The sequence below is a fragment of the Chlorocebus sabaeus genome, chromosome 16 (assembly GCF_047675955.1).
Source record: "Chlorocebus sabaeus isolate Y175 chromosome 16, mChlSab1.0.hap1, whole genome shotgun sequence".
Classification (NCBI taxonomy): Eukaryota; Metazoa; Chordata; class Mammalia; order Primates; family Cercopithecidae; genus Chlorocebus; species Chlorocebus sabaeus.
Window position 1 is genome coordinate 41,629,168 of NC_132919.1, and position 15,261 is coordinate 41,644,428.

The window sequence follows — 15,261 nt, forward strand, 5'->3', positions numbered from 1 at the left end:
CACCACCATCACCACCATCACCATCATCACCATCACACCACCACCACCACCACCACCACCATCACCACCATCATCACCATCACCACCATCACCACCATCACCCCCACCACCATCACCACCATCATCACCATCACCACCACCACCATCATCACCATCATCACCACCACCATCATCACTATCGTCACCATCACCACCACCACCACCATCACTACCATCACCACCACCACCATCACCACCATCACCATCATCACCATCACACCACCACCACCACCACCACCACCATCACCACCATCATCACCATCACCACCATCACCACCATCACCCCCACCACCATCACCACCATCATCACCATCACCACCACCACCATCACCACCATCATCATCACTATCACCACCATCACCACCACTACCACCATCACCACCACTACCATCACCACCATCACAACCATCACCCCCACCACCATCACCACCATCATCACCACCACCACCATCACCACCATCATCACTACCATCACCACCATCACCACCACTACCACCATCACCACCACTACCACCATCACCACCATCATCACCATCACACCACCACCAACACCACCACCATCACCACCATCATCATCATTACCACCACCACCACCACCACTACCATCATCACCATCACCACCACCACAATCACCACCATCACCATCACCACCATCACCATCACCACCATCACCACCACCACCAACACCACCATCACCACCATCGTAACCATCACCATCACCACCACCACCATCATCCCCATCATCACCACCACCACCACCACCACCGTCCCCATCATCACCACCACCACCACCATGACCACCACCACCACTCTCACCACCATCATCACCGTCACCACCACCACCATCACCACCATCACCACCACCACAATCACTATCATCACCATCACCAACACCACCACCATCACCACCAACATCACCATCACCACCACCACCACCATCATCACCATCACCATCACCATCGCCCCCATCATCATTATCACCACCACCATGACCACCACCACCACTCTCACCACCATCATCACCGTCACCACCACCACCATCACCACCACCCCCATCACCACCATCACCACCACCACCATCACCCCCATCATCACCATCACCATCACCACCACCACCACCATCATCGTCACCACCACCACCATCATCACCATCAACCCCATCATCACCACCACCACCATCATCAACACCACAGCCACCATCATCACCATCAACCCCATCATCACCATCACTACTATCACCACCACCATCATCATAATCATCACTATCACCACCACCACCATTATCATCATCATCACTACCACCACCATCATAACCATCATCACTATTACCACCAGCATGATCACCATCATCACCATCACTGCCACCACCATCATCATCACCACCACCACCACCACAATCATTATCATTATCCTAATGTTATTTTCTTGTTCTTTTTCAGCAAGCATTTTAATAGACAACAACCTGGATGATGTTGAAACAAGACAAGGCTGCTTTTTTCATTTGTTTTTAAATTGCGGAAATGGATGTCTTCAGACCTTGTGAACTGTGGGCATATCAAAGATTGCCTTGGAAATGGCAAATATATATACTGCTTCATTTTACTAACCTGCATAAGTCACTAAAACCAATAGCTTAAAGCATAGACACCTGCCAAAGGTCTTTCCATCAGTTTGCAAGAGTGGGAACAACCAGAATCTTACCTGGGGCTGATGGAGCTGGAACTCCCAGACCGAGTTAGGGCAGGCTGCCTGCCCTAAGGAATTTGGGGAATCCTTGTTCAGAGTAGTGAAGCATACCACTTGGGGTTGCTGAGTTGTTTTGTCATCTATTTTTATTCCTCTTCTTTTCTGCCCTAATAAACATTGGTATTAAATTTACTTTTAGTGGTCTCTTCCTTTCTCTCTCTCTCTCTCTCTTTTTTTAGATGGAGTCTCACTCTGTCACCCAGGCTGGAGTGCAGTGGCATGATCTTTGCTCACTGCAACCTCTGCCTCCCAGGTTCAAGTGATTCTCCTGCCTCAGCCTCCCAAGTAACTGGGACTACAGGCACACGCCACTATGCTCAGCTAATTTTTTTTGTATTTTTAGTAGAGACGGGGTTTCATCATGGTGACCAGACTGGTCTCGAACTCCTGACCTCAGGTGATCCACGAAGTGCTGGGATTACAGGTGTGAGCCACTGTGCCCGGCCTCTTTCTTTCTTTATAAGTATTGAAACAGAGATTTCCCTCCCTTGTTTATCTTTGAAAATCCAGCATCAGAAAGCTTACTGTTCTTTGAATGAATGAAAATACAAACACCCAGCAATTTTGCACAAGGGGTGTGTGTGTGTGTGTGTGTGTGTATATATATATATATATAAAAATTATTTGCCTAAGGCCAGCTCTGGAAATAGGGCCATTGCTTAATACCAGTTGTACACCCTGGTCTTTTAGCAAAGGCAACATTTCTTGTGAGAAGTGGGTTGCAGTTCCTGTATCCCAGAGGCCCTCACCTGCCCCACAACGTCGGAATCAAAGATTGGACAATTAGAGGCCAAGAAAAGCAGAAATTTGGAGGGCAAGGGAAGGTGGGTCAAATGGTTCTAGGGAAAGAAGAATCTGGCATCCTCAAAAAAAGGTAAGGAGGGATGCCCACACACCCTGAGCTATAGAGGAGGGCTTGTCCCAAAGGAGGTTGGGTGGTGTATTAGTTCATTATTGCATTGCTATAAAGAAATACCTAAGACTGGGTAATTTATACAGAACAGAGGTTTAATTGGCTCACAGTTCTGCAGGCTGTACAGGAAGCATGATGATGGCACGTGCTTGGCTTCTGGGGAGGCCTCAGGAAACTTACAAACATGGTGAAAGGTGAAGTGGGAGCAGTCACATGGCCAGAGCAAGAGCAAGAGAGGGAGTGGGAAGACGCCACACACTTTTAAACAACCAGATCTTGTGAGAACCCACTCACTATTGTGAGAACAGTACCAAGGGGATGGTACTACACCATTCATGAAAAACTGCCCCCATGATCCAATCAGCTCCCACCAAGCTCCACTTCCAACATTGGGGATTAAATTTCAACATGCAATTTGGGTAGGGACATAGATCCAAACTATATTAGGTGTGCTCGTCTAGGGATGAAGGTACTGAATATCTCAATAATAATAATACCAACATTTTGGGTCAAACTCTGTACAGATGGTCCCTGACTTCTGGTGGTGTGAAAGTGATATGTCCTCAGCCAAAACCATACTTCAAGGACCCATACAACCATTCTGGTTTTTACTTTTAGTACAGCATTCAATACATTACATGAGCTCTTCAACACTTACTATAAAATAGGCTTTGTGTTAGATGATCTTGCCCAACTGTAGGCTAATGTAAGGGTTCTGAGGACATTTACAGGCTAAGCTGTGATGTTTGGTAGGTTAGGTGTATTAAATGCATCTTCGACTTCCAGTGGGTTTATTATGATGTAACCCCATTGTAAGTCTAGGAGCATCTGTACTATCCCCAACTTATAGATGAGAAAACTGAGGTTTACAGAGTTTAGGCAGTGTATTAGTTTTCTATTTTGACTGTAATTACTTAGTGGGTTAAAACAACACATTAATTATCTTACGTTCTGCATGTTAGAAGTCCAAAAGGAGTCTCACTGGGTTAAATCAATGTGTCAGCAGGGCTGCATTCTCTTCCTCTTTTACTCTTGGGGTGAATCTATTTCCTTGTCTTTTCCAGCTACCCGCCTTTCTTAGCTCCTGGCTCTTTCTTCCGTCTCAAAGCCAGCAATGGTGAGTTGAGCCTCACATCATATCACTTTGCCTTTCTCTTCTGCCTCCATCTTCCACTTTTAAGGACTGTCATGATTACATTGGGCCCTTTAGATAACTCCGAATAATTTCTCTACCTTAAGGTCAGTTGATTAACAACTTTAAGTCCATCCACAATGCTAATTCCCCCTTGCCATATAAGGTAACATTTTCACAAGTTCCAGGGATTAGGACATGGACATCTTTGGGGAAACCATCATTCTGCCTACCTCAGGCAGGCAGTTTGTTTGGGTTCACATAGCTGGTGGGTACAGGACCTGGGATTTGAACCTGGGAAGCCCCTCACTACTATGCCCCCCTCCCCCGCACAAACACTTTGTACCTCTGCCCTAAACTTGATATTCTTATGCCTTGAATGAAGTAGTTTTCTAGACTGAGTTCCTTGAGGGTTGAGGATGTGTCTTATTAAGACTCAACTGCACTCCTTACCTAGCTGGGATGTCATCTGAGCAGAGGCACCTTCCATGGACTCTGATATTTAGTGCCAGGACTTGTCCAGGGTACATGGAACAGTGGTGGACAGAACGCTTCCTTAGTCCACCTCCCCACCCGCCTCTCAGAGTGGTTTACAAGAAGTAGGAGCTGAATCTGTGCATGTGGGACAGAGTGCACAGGAATGAGACTAACAGGTCCCAAAAGAGAGAAGGAGGGAAGCAGAATTAAAAATAAATCAGACCTACAGGGAGCCAGGGTCCTGCATCCAGGAAGAGAAGGAAGGGCTTCCTTGAGGTTCTAAAGACCCTGGGTATGGCCCACACATCAGGGGCAAAAACTTCCTTTAAGAACAAAGAGGATTCTTCATCAGTCACATACAGCTTAATTCTCAGCTTCCTCCTCTTGACACTCAAAATGCATGTGTTTATCCAGAACACACTCTCCTGAGGCCCACAGATGAAGAGGCTGAAGTGCAGCAATTCACAGTGAGCTTGCTGCAACTTCACACCCCCTTTGCCCACCAGCAAAGTTTTTCAGAAGGCAGGTGAGTGACAGAAATCTTGAAAGTGGCAGACAGCAGTAATTCATAATCCAGGTTTGGAGCCAGACTGCATGCATTCAAATCCTCGCTCCACTGACTAGCTGTGTGTCCTTGGGTAAGCTGATTAACTTCTTTGGGCCTGTTTCCTTACTGTGGAATGGGAATGATTATAGTACTTAGTTCAAAATGCCATTGTGATTATTAGTTTATTGGGTAAGCACTCCATAAAATGAGCTATTAATATTTTTAAAATTATTGGGCATTATTCTGTTAAGACAAATTGTCTCTGTCTCTCTCTCTATTTTTAAAAAACCTTTTATTTAGAGAAGAGGTGGAGAATGTTTGGGGGACCTAGAGTCAAAAGGCCCCCCTACTTGAGAAAGGGTTGCCTTCTTTACAGTATTGCATCTTCCTATCTATGAACATGGTCTATCTCTCCATTTACTTAGGCCATTTCTATGTCCATCATTAAAATTTTATAATTTTCTTTGTAAAGATCATACTTTTTTTTTTTTTTTTTTAAACAGCACTAATCCTGGATACATTATGGATCTTTACAAATTATAACTGGAATTTCCTATATTTACATTTTCTGGTTGGTTATTCTGGTATGTGTAGGAATAATATTGATTTTTATATATTGTTCATATCCAAAAGCATCGCTCCTGGGTAGGTTCTATGGTGGAGCAGAAACAACTTCACCAAGGGTATCTCCAGTGGGGCAGCTCATAGGCCTCCGAGCTACTGGCAGAAGCATTCAGTCTTTTTTTTTTCTGAGACAAAGTCTTGCTCTCACCCAGGATGGAGTGCAGTGGCGCCATCTCGGCTCACTGCAAACTCCGCCTCCCTGGTTCACACCATTCTCCTGCCTCAGCCTCCCCAGTAGCTGGGACTACAGGCACCCGCCACCACGCCCGGCTAATTTTTTGTATTTTTAGTAGAGATGGGATTTCACCATGTTAGCCATGATGTTCTCGATCTCCTGACTTTGTGATCCACCCGCCTCAGCCTCTCGAAGTGCTGGGATTACAGTCGTGAGCCACTGTGCCTGGCCAAAGCATTCAGTCTTATTGACTAATACATGTGCTTCCTGAAACAGGCAGAGACCATTGGCTCTTACGGTCTGGGTTTGGGGTCAGAGAAAATGAGCATAAGGATTTTCAGAGGGAATTGCATTTCATGTTTCCTCTAAACAACACTGAGACCCTTGCAAAAAAGTGTGCTTACTCTTCCTAAAGGTTCAAAGAGAAATAAGATCCCAGTTCACATGAACTTACTGTCTAGTCAGGGAGACAGATATATAAGCAAGTAGCTGCTGTATAGATCAGGGGTTGGTAAACTTTTTCTGTAAGGGGCCTGATAGCAAGTATTTTTGTCTTGTGGGCCATGTCATCTCTATCACAACTACTTTGCTATTGTATTTGTAAAGCAGCCAAAAGCAATAAGTAAACAAATGTGCATGGCTACTGTATAGAGGGATAAGTAGGGGACAAGAATGGGGTAAATGGTGGACTGGAAAGAAACCTAGTTTTCGAGTGAGACAGATTCTAATTGCAATTTAACCTTCTGCTAAGTGGTGTGACTAGGTGAATCATTTAATTTCTCCAAGTCTGCTGCTCCCCCATCTTTATATAGGATAGCCATATTGGTCTCTATGTTGCTGGGAGCATTAAATGAGATAACTGCTAACATTCTGTTGAGCACTTGAAAGGTTCCAGGCACCATGCTAATTCCTTCACTGTATTCATTTAATCTTCGCAATAATCCTGTGAGGTAGGTACAATTATTATCCTCATTTTACAGATGTGGGCCCTTGAGGTTTCGTGATGGACCCAAAGTCATTAAGTCGCAAAATTAGGAAGTTACTTGACCAGAAGCCACAGTGTTAGCTCTGTGCTGTGCTTCTTCCTCAGGGCCCATAGAAAGTGTCCATCTCAGAGGCTGGCACACGTGAGCTGGCCAAAAAACATCACAGTAGTTCCCCCATCTGTGGTTTCTCTTTCTGAGGTTTCAGTTACCCAAGGTCAACCACAGTCTGAAAACATTTAATGGAAAATTCCAGAAATAAACAATTCATCAGTTGTAAATTAGGCACCGTCCTGGGTAGTGTGATGAAATCTCACGCCATCCTGCTGCTTCCTGCCTGGGACATGAATCACTCCTCTGTGTGTACTACCTGCCCTGTTAGTCGGTTAGTAGCTGGCTCGATTATCAGATTGACTGTCAGGTGGCATTATGGCAGTGCTTGTGTTCAAGGAACCCTTCTTTTACTTAATAATGCCCCCATATTGCAAGAGTAATGATGCTGGCAATTCAAATATGCTGAAGAGAAACCACAATGTGCTACCTTTAAGTGAAAAGGCGAAGGTTCTCAACTTAGTTAAGAAAGAAAAAAATGCATGCTGAGATTGCTAAGATCTGTGGTAAGAACAGATTTTATATCTGAGAAATCGTGAAGAAGGAAAAATAAATTTGCGCTAGCTTTGCTGTTGCACCTTGAACTGCAAAAGTTATGGCTACAGTGAAAAATGCTTAGTTAAGATGGAAGATGTGAACAGAAATGTAGTCGGCGATTGGGTTCAGTACTATGCTTGGTTTCAGACATCCACTGGGGGTCTTGGCATCTCCCGTGGATAAGGGAGGTAGCTGTTGTTTGCTGGAGCAGTAGCTGAGTGGCACAGATGATTTCTGTGTACTGTATCTCCATGCCTAGCTCATTGCTCTGTGCATAGGTAGCACTCACTAATATTTATTAGTTGAGTGGTGAATTCTTTCCATGTCCTGCCCCACCCCACCCCAGCACTGAATTGCAAACCTGGTACTATGATAACTTTTTCTCTGAGGCAGGGGGTTAGGGATGGCTCAAAACAAGGCATTACTGGAAGCTTACTTAGCAGGAGGGGTAAGAAGCAGTTTTCCAGGTAGAAAAGGGGAGGCAGGGCATTTCTGTCCAAAGGAAAAGCTCTTTGCAAAGGTGTACTTTTCTATGCCACCTGGACTTTGTTCCAAACCCTTACTCCTCCTTCTTCTGGCAGCTTTCTCTCATGGACAGTGCTCTGATGCCAGACGCTGGCTGGTCTTGATTGCTTTTGGCTTCTGGATCTCGTTCCTTGGTTTGTTTGTTCTTTGCTTATTTATTCCCTATGTGTTAGGCACTGCACTAGGTACTGGACACTCCTCCTGAAACTCCCACTTAAACAGAGGCCAGTATGGAAGAACACATTGCGTGCTGAATGTTAGGAAGGAGCAGTCAAGATGACCAGGTGTGTGGGCATTGACAGGTACCTTGTCAGGAAAGGCTCTAGGAAGACAGGGTACCTTCAGTGATTTGTCAAGGAATTAGCTTGACAAAGGAGATGGAGATGGGGATACAAGGTAGGGAAGGGTGAGGGTAGAATGAGTGGCACAGGATGGAGGTGGAGAGAGTTGTTGCAGGCAGAGGCAGCAGCAAGAGCAAAGGCCCTGAGGTGGGGAAGGAGCAGGTTTGTCCTAGGAGCTTCCAGAAGGTCACTGTGGCCTTCCCTAAAGAGTGAGGGGAGAGTGTCTGCAATGAGCCTGGAAGGCAGGCAGAGGCCAGTTTTATGGGCCTCACAGACCTTTGCAAGGAATTTGGATGTTATCCCAATGACACAGGGAAACAGATGGGCGTGGAGGCAGGAAGCCACAGTGAGTTCTCTGACTTCAAATCAGAACATGAGTTTACTCCCACGATCCAGCAAGTGTCATACAGCCAAGTTACCCTCCCCCAAAACCTGTAAGCTCACCTGAGAGCAAACAAGTTCCTGCTTCAGGACTTCTTCAATTGATTACAATTGACAACTTATTTTTTGTGAGATTCAGTTTTCAGGTGGTTGAAATCTCTCTCTCTCTCTCTCTCTCTCTCTCTCTAATTACATGTGGGCCCTGCTTTTCCTCCATCCGGGTCATGTCAATATGTATCTTATCTTCTCTTGTGGTTTAATGGGTAGCTACAGCCTCTGTTCTCAAAGTGTGGCCCCCAGGCAACCCGTTAGACATGCAAACTCTCAGGCCTCACTCAGATCTTCTGTTACCAGAAAGGGGTCTCGACCCAGACTCCAAGAGTGGGTTCTTGGATCTCGTGCAGGAAAGAATGTACAGCAAGTTGCAGAGTGCAGTGTAGTGAAGATAGTTTATTAGAGACTGCTCTATTACAGAGTAGGCGGTCCTCTAAAAGCAAGAGAAGGAACACCCCTATCTCAAATACAACGCTTGCTTGTATAGGATAACAGAGCTAAAAATAATGGCCTTATGTGTTTTACTACAAAGGCTCATGACAAGCTTGTGACAGGCTGTTAGTATTGTTATTCTCTTGTGTAACTATTGATTTTTGCAAAAATTTATGAACATACTATTATTTCTAAAGCGAAACCTATTCTTAAACTAAGAATGTGTTTTGTTCTTAAGATATTGGGACATCAGGAGATTTCCTTAAGTTCTGAGTCCTGTTTAGTTAGTAAGCATCATTAATCTGTTTCCTCAGCCTTAAACATCTTGTGACCAGGAGTGCTTAGCCTCCTGGGATTGTAACCCAGCAGGTCTTGCTTTCTTCAGTTCTTATTCAAGATGGAGTCACCGTGGTTCGGATGTCTGTGACACTTCTGAATCAGAAACTCTGGGGCTGAGGCCCAGCGATCCGGGTTTTCATAAGCCCTCCTGGTGATTCTGATGCATGCTGGAGTTAACATAGAGCTTCCTGAAGTGGAAAGCTCTATGTGTGGAAAGAACCTGGGGCTGACAGAAAACAATAGATGCTGGCGAGGTTGTGGTGAATTAGGAACGCTTTTACACTGTTGGTGGGAATGTAAATTAGTTCAACCATTGTGGAGGACAGTGTGGCAATTCCTCAAAGATCTAGAACCAGAAATACCATTTCACCCAGTAATCCCATTACTGGGTACATACCCCCAAAATATAAATCATTCTATCATAAAGATACATGGACACGTATGTTCATTGCAGCACTATTTGCAATAGCAAAGACATGGAATCAACCAAAATGCCCATCAATGATAGTCTTGATAAAGAAAATGTGCTACATATACACCATGGAATACCATGCAGCCATAAGAAGGAACAAGATCATGTCCTTTGCAGGAACGTGGATGGAGCTGGAAGCCGTTATCCTTAGCAAACTAATGTAGGAACAGAAAACCAAACACCACATATTTTCACTTACAAGTGGGAGCTGAACAATGAGAACACATGGACACAGGGAGGGGAGCAACACACAATGGGGCCTATCAGGGGGCGGGATGGGGGAGGAAGAGCATTAAGAAAAATAGCTAATGCATGCTGGGCTTAATACCTAGGTGATGGGTTGATAGGTGCAGCAAACCACCATGGCACACGTTTACCTATGTAACAAACCTGTACATCCTGCACGTGTACCCCTGAACTTAAAATAAAAATTAAAAACAAAAGAAACCTGAAACTGAGACCTGGATTCTCATCCCCTTTACTCATTTCTCTAAAAAATAAAAAAATATATTCTGAGGCCTGTTGTGTACCTTGTACTGCTCTAGGCTCTAGGAGTGCAGTGATGAACGAGACAGACAAGGCTGATTTTTAAAAAAGGTTGTAAAATTCATATAACATAAAATTAATCATTTTAACCATTTTAAAGTATACAATTCAGTGGTGTTTAGTATATTTGCAATGTTGCACAACCGTCACCACCATGTATCCCAACTTTTTTTTTTTTTTTTGAGATGGAGTCTCGCTCTGTCACCCAGGCTGGAGTGCAGTGGCCGGATCTCAGCTCACTGCAAGCTCCGGGTTTACGCCATTCTCCTGCCTCAGCCTCCCGAGTAGCTGGGACTACAGGCCCCTGCCACCTCGCCTGGCTAGTTTTTTGTATTTTTTAGTAGAGATGGGGTTTCACCGGGTTAGCCAGGATGGTCTCGATCTCTTGACCTCGTGATCCACCTGTCTCGACCTCCCAAAGTGCTGGGATTACAGGCTTGAGCCACCGCGCCCGGCCTTTTTTTTTTTTTTTTTTTTTTTTTTGAGACAGAGTCTTGCTCTGTCTCGCAGACTGGAGTGCAGTGGCGTGATCTCAGCTCACTGCAACCTTCACCTCCCGGGTTTAAGAAATTCTCCTGCCTCAGCCTCCCGAGTAGAGTAGCTGGGACTGTGGGTGCATGCCACCGTGCCCAGCTAATTTTTGTATTTTTAGTGGAGGCGGTGTTTCACTATGTTGGCCAGGCTGGTCCTGAACTCCTGAGCTCAGGTGATCCACCCGCCTTGGCCTCCCAAAGTGCTGGGATTATAGGTGTGAGTCACTGCGCCTGGCCTATCCCAGAACATTTTGCTACCCCCAAATGAAACCCCATACTCATTAAGCAGTCACTCCCCATTTCTCCCTCCTTCCAGCCCCTGGCAACCACCAATCTACTTTCTATCCTTACGGATTTTCCTATTTGGAGTATTTCACATAAGTTGAATCACACAATATGTGGCCTTTTGTATCTGACTTCTTTTATTTAGCAAATGTTCTCAAGGGCAGCAGTGTTGTAACACATATTAGTACTTCATTCATTTTTAGGACTGAATAATATTCCATTGTGTGGTTATACCCATTTTATTTATCCACTCATCAGTTGATAGACATTTGAGTTGCTTCCACCTTTTAGCTATTGTGAGCCATGCTGCTATGAACATTCATGTACAGGTTTTTGTTTGAGAACATGTTTGCAATTCCTTAGGGTACATACCTTGGAGTAGAATTGCTGGATCAAATGGTAATTCCCTGTTTAACTTCTGAGGAACCAGCAAACTGTTTTCCACCGTGGCTGCCCCATTTTACATTCCCATCAGCAAGGTACAAGGGTTCCAATTTCTCTATGTCCTTGTCAACAACTTATTTCCCCCTGCCACCCCCTTTTTTTAAATTAAAAATTAAGCCATATGGGTGTGAAGTGGTAGCTTACTGTGGTTTTGATTTGCATTCCCCTAACAACTAATAATGTCAGCATCTTTTCATGTGCTTATTGGCCATTTGCATATTTTCTTTGGAGAAATGTCTATTTAAGTCTTTTATCCATTTACAAATTCTGCTGATGTTTTTGTAGTGACTAGAGCACAACTTACTCAGGGTGAAATCTTGGACAGGTTACTGAACCTTTCCTGCCTCAGTTCCCCCTTCTGTAAAATGAGGGTTAAGGACAGCACTCACAGTAAAGGGTGGTTGTGAAAATTTCATGGCTCACTGTGAGTAAAGCTTTTGGAACTTTGCTTGGGACATTATCGGTTTGCACTCTGTAATTGATACCCCTTATTAGACATGAGATGAGTCTAACAATAGTAACTGAATAAGAAATTACCAGAGATTAATACCTGCTGGGAAGTAAATAAAACCGTGATGCAACAGAGTGACTGGAAGGCTATTTTAGGTTGGGTGGACAAGGAAGGCTTTTCGGAGGAGGTGACATTTGAGCTGACACCGGAATGACAGGAAGGAGCCGACTGTGTGAAGACCAATGTACAGGAAGGGCATTTCAGGCTGAGGGAATGGCTCAGGGAAAGGTCTTAGGCAGGAACAAGCCTGGCCAGTTCAAGGGGCTGCTTGAGAGAAGGCCAGAGCTGCTTGGGTGGGGATGGGGAGGCTGGGCTTTCTGTGTGTGGGGTCCTGGCTGACAGCAACAGCGTGAGAAGGCATAAGCTTTGGAGTCAGGAAGCCAGGGTGTGCAGGTCCTTGCTTATTAGTTAGGAAAACCTGAGACACATTACCTAGCCCATTTAGAAGAGGCCTCCATCTTCTCATGTTAAAATGGAGGCTGGTTATACCTACTTCATGGGGCTACTATGAAATGCAAATAAGAAAAACTAAAGCGGGGACACACATTTTAGATGGTATTAATCACATCACTGTGTCGTAGGGGCTGCTCAGTTGCAGTTAGCTCATCCCCTTGTCCCGGCCAAAAAGAGAACATGCAGTGTGGGTGTGTCTGAAAATGCGTTTTCATGGGGTGCTAAGGGACCTGTGTTTCTCTACCGCAGTGTTGTGGTTCTTGCAACCCACTTAGCCTCCCTCCTGCCTTCACACCTTCCTTGGACCTTCCCTCAAGGTCCAGTCCAGTTCAGTTTTTATTAAGCACCCACTGTGTGCCAGGCGTGAATGAGGCTCCAAAGGTGATGACACGGTCTATGTCTTCGAGGAGTTTATCAGACACCTCTTCCACAAGGTGCCTTCCTTTTGTGGCAGCCAGAATTATTGCTGCCTCTCTTGCATTGCTGTAGCACTTCATTCCCGGGGAACAAAGGAGGTAGACTCAGAACAGCTTGGGTTTTTGAGCCTCTGATGTGCAGACTAGAATCCTGGTCTCCTTTTAACTAGTATCCATGGGGTACACACACACACACACAAACAGCCCAGTGCAGTGGCTGAGAGCACTCTGAAGCCAGGCTGACTAGATTAAATGCTAGACTCATGCTCGCTAGTTATTTAACCTCTCTGTGCCTTGGTTTTCTCATCTGGGAAATGGAGGTAATAGTAGTACTTACAGGGTTGTGATGAGGATTCCACACAGGTAATTTTAATATAGGTAAAGCATTAGAAGAAAGCCTGGCAGACAAGAGCTATGTAAACATTTGTTTATTAAAATCAACACAAATGAATAAAAACATCAGCTTTGTGACCTGGACAAGCCATGTGACGGCTGGGGCCTCAGTTTCCAAATATGGGACTATCATTAGGCTCCAAGGGAAAACTGTGTGCACAGTGTCTGGTACTGGGAATCTCCGCAAACGCCACCCCCTTCCTTCCTCTGAGCCGTGTGTCACACTACGGGGACCCTGTCTGTCTTTCCTTAAGAGCAGAGGCACATGCCTGAGCAACAGCACAGAGGCACTCTGCTTACGGTTCTCAGGCATCTGTGTTCTCTGAAATTGGACAAGGACAGCAACTGCTTCTCTGGTTTGGAAGAGCAAATGAACATGGTGTGTATGCGCGCGCGTGCTTGCGTTGGGGTGGGCGGTGGAGACACAGCACCGGCCACACCCCCGCCAGTCCACACAGAGCTGCTCTGTGCAAGGAGCGACTTGACTGCGACTCTGGCCGCCCGGAGCAAGGGCGGGCGCCGGGCCCGGCCGGCCACTAGGGGTCAGTGTGTCTCCGCCGCAGGCGCCCGCGCGCCGCTTACCTGATTGGGGCAGGCGCCCGCTGACAGTTCTTGACAGTTTGCAACATTTCCTGCCTAACATTAAAAAAAAAAAAAAATTAATTAATTAATGTATCTTTCTCTGTAGTAAAGAAGGGAGCCCAGACAACCGAAATAACAAGCCAGCTCTCTTTGCAGGAAAATGCAGAAGGCGGTTAAACCGTCCCGTCCTTCGCATTCCTGGGCTGGAGGAATAAGGATCCAATTGTGGTTTCTGCCCTGGTTATCTTGGTGCCGCCGAGGGGGCCACCGGGGAAAATCTGCTGAATTCTTCCTTTTCTATTTTCTGCCTCGGCGAGGAGAAGGGCGTTAATGCCGGTTGGCAGTTACATGAAACTGAGATGGATGGTAATGGGGTGTGTTAGCAAACAAGGGCAGGAAATAAAGTGTCATATTTTCTGGAGGGTGAACCGCTCCCCGGAGACAGAGCTGCACCAGGCGTCTGCAGAGGAGACACTTTGAAGGAAAAAAAAAAAAAAAAAACCCTGTATAATCTCTCTCTCTCTTCACTTTCCTGTGCCTCCTTGGTGAGACATAAATTCAGTTTTATCCTCAGTCTAGCTAACAGGCAAATAACAGGGCACAAAAAAAGAAAAGAAAAACCCACTTAGATTTCTACTTCAATGTTCAGTACTTATTCTCTCATCTCAAGCTGAGTCTGGAGGTAAAGAGAACTTCAGAACTTGGAGGCAGACTTCACAACATCAGAGCTACCTGCTTGGAACCTCGAACTGAGTGTCCCTGGAGTCAACTGTGTGTGGTCATCAAGGCCCATCCCCAATCCTACCCACTCGGCAGATAGGATGCCCTGAAGCTGCCTGCTTGCCGTTGCTTTGTACACGTGGCAAACACCCTCACCCCATTCCTGCATTCCCGTCACCCTCCTCCAAGGCACCCTCTCTGATTCTTTTTGCAAGGACTCAAGACTCCTACCCTCCTGGCAGCCTGCCTCCCCCACTGTCCCTTACTCTGGAGGATGAGCTCTTTGAAAGCCTGGCTACTGTCTCATTCTTCTTTGTAGCCCTAGCGCCTGGCACAGTTTCCAGTGCATTGTTAGGAGGTGCTTAATATAGGAGGTGCTTTGTTAGGAGGTGCATTGTTAGGAGGTGCTTATTGTTTGTGAGTGAATATATGATATCCCGAACTCCTCTGCTAGAAATTAGGGCCAGTGCATACTGAACATATCATATCCCCTGTCCTAAACGCATTGCATGCTTTCTCTCATTGAATCCTTACACCAGCCCTGTGAGAT

The 15,261-nt window shown here is 45.6% G+C and overlaps 1 protein-coding gene across 7 annotated transcripts in view; it reads left to right on the plus strand.

Moving 5' to 3' along the window:
* Window positions 1–1,917, plus strand: part of C16H17orf67 (chromosome 16 C17orf67 homolog) — a 44,286-nt gene extending 42,369 nt beyond the window's left edge. For all 7 annotated transcript variants that reach the window (XM_073004915.1, XM_073004919.1, XM_073004916.1 and 4 more), the window contains one exon: window positions 1,479–1,917. The gene's annotated coding sequence lies outside the window, so the exon portion shown is untranslated. The remainder of the gene's footprint in view (window positions 1–1,478) is intronic.
* Window positions 1,918–15,261: the final 13,344 nt, after the last annotated feature.